The 1,731-nt window shown below is 40.1% G+C and overlaps 1 pseudogene; it reads left to right on the top strand.

Moving 5' to 3' along the window:
* The first annotated feature begins 1,262 nt into the window (after positions 1-1,262).
* LOC129871887 (5S ribosomal RNA) lies at positions 1,263-1,382 on the top strand (annotated as a pseudogene).
* The last annotated feature ends 349 nt before the right edge of the window (positions 1,383-1,731 follow it).

Consider the following 1,731-nt stretch of genomic DNA (forward strand, 5'->3'; position numbering starts at 1 on the left):
TAGCACTTTATACAAATCGTAGGGAGATTCTTTGCTATTTTCTTAACACGTACTTCCATACCAATACTTCATATATGTGTTTCAGGAATCGGGGTTACCTATAAATATCGGTTACAGGTGCAAATACTTGTATTTCATGTTCTCTTCAGTTCCCCAATCATCCTCTTTCTGGTTTTGATTTTTCTATCGTATCTTGATGGAAAGCACGTCTTTCGTCTACAATATTCCAGTTCACCAATCTAAGATGGCGGTAGTTTTTTTTCCTCACAGGATTACATCTCCTGGACCTCATTTATGGAATATACCCTGGGTGGTTCATTAGTATCCTTGCGAAGTATTTCTATTTGAGGGAGTGGGCGTATAGTTTTCAAATAAGGTGGTAAGTTCAACTTACCGTCCACTTTGCCCACCTTACGAGCAACTTGATACCATCTAATATAATTTGGGCTAAGTTCCTTTTCTAGGTGACCCTATGATGAACATCCAATCATCAACTTGAACTCTGTATGTCGATGTCGATTATCTGTATAACATTCCTGCTGACTCTGGGCTTTTAGTCAACAGCTTGCTTAATCATGTCAAGGCCTTTTTAGCTTAGTCTTTCTAACATCGACCCATCCACTAGGGGACTTACACATCTTACTTTACCAGTAGCACTAATTCCATCTCGGTAATTTGGCTTAACCTATCTTTATGTCTCTCGATAGTCAATTATAACTTGGGCTCCCTTGCCTAGGACAATAGGTGTGGGGACTCCATAAGGTCCTACCACTCTTTTACTCTACAATTTTACACCTTCTCGGCAGAGTAGGTAACCTTTGATCGAAGGAGCAGGGACTAATATCATCAATCCACAAGTAACCTTCCCTCCAGAGTCATCTGGCGCTGCAGTGCAAAATGAGTTTTGTAGTCCTGGTCATATTATGGGATTTTCGACCTTGGGCACTGCTTCCTGTCATTCGTAAATTACATTAGCTAGTACCCTTACCTTTTTGGGTTCTGCTTTTTCGCCCTCAGAGTTGGCTACCAAGTGGTGTCAAAATTCCCTCGCCCACTGGACCATATAGCCATTTTGCGGTTTTCCTCTCATTAACTAGTTCTATGTTGAAGAGCTGTGGCATTCGAGTGCATCATCAATTAGCAATTAGCTAATCCTTCTTGTTTTGTTTAAGCCCTTATTACAATTGCCTTAACGTATCTTATAATACTCTGGGTATATAATCTCATATCGTTTCTCCATCACTAGTTCAGATTCCTCTATCTCGCGCGATCACACCAGCACTAACGCATTAAGTTCCATCAGAATTTCTAAGTTAAGTGTGCTAGGGCGAGAGTAATACTGGGATGGGTGACCTCCATAGGAAGTATTCGTGTTGCGTTTCATTATAACCTTTTCCACGAGGTGCGGGCACTCAACTTAGCTCCAGATTTACCTCAGAGTTATCTCGCGAGTCTTTATGTTTTGCCCTGTCCTTTTATCTGTTATCTTGCATCCAGTATCGTCATAGATCTTTAGCTCTACGATCCTTTATTTACTTTGTGTTCTCCTCATTTTCTACCACAAGAGGCTTTCTATTCCTTTTTCTTTGATTATTTATCTATCGCAACATCATTTGCGACTAACTCTATACCCAACATTTTGGCTTTTGGTCTAGCATATTGTCATTATCCTTCGTAATGTCTCTTAAGTTGGTTGATATCCTTTCATGGTTACACTCTTTTGTTTTTATC

The sequence above is a fragment of the Solanum dulcamara genome, chromosome 10, assembly GCF_947179165.1.
Source record: "Solanum dulcamara chromosome 10, daSolDulc1.2, whole genome shotgun sequence".
Lineage (NCBI taxonomy): Eukaryota > Viridiplantae > Streptophyta > Magnoliopsida > Solanales > Solanaceae > Solanum > Solanum dulcamara.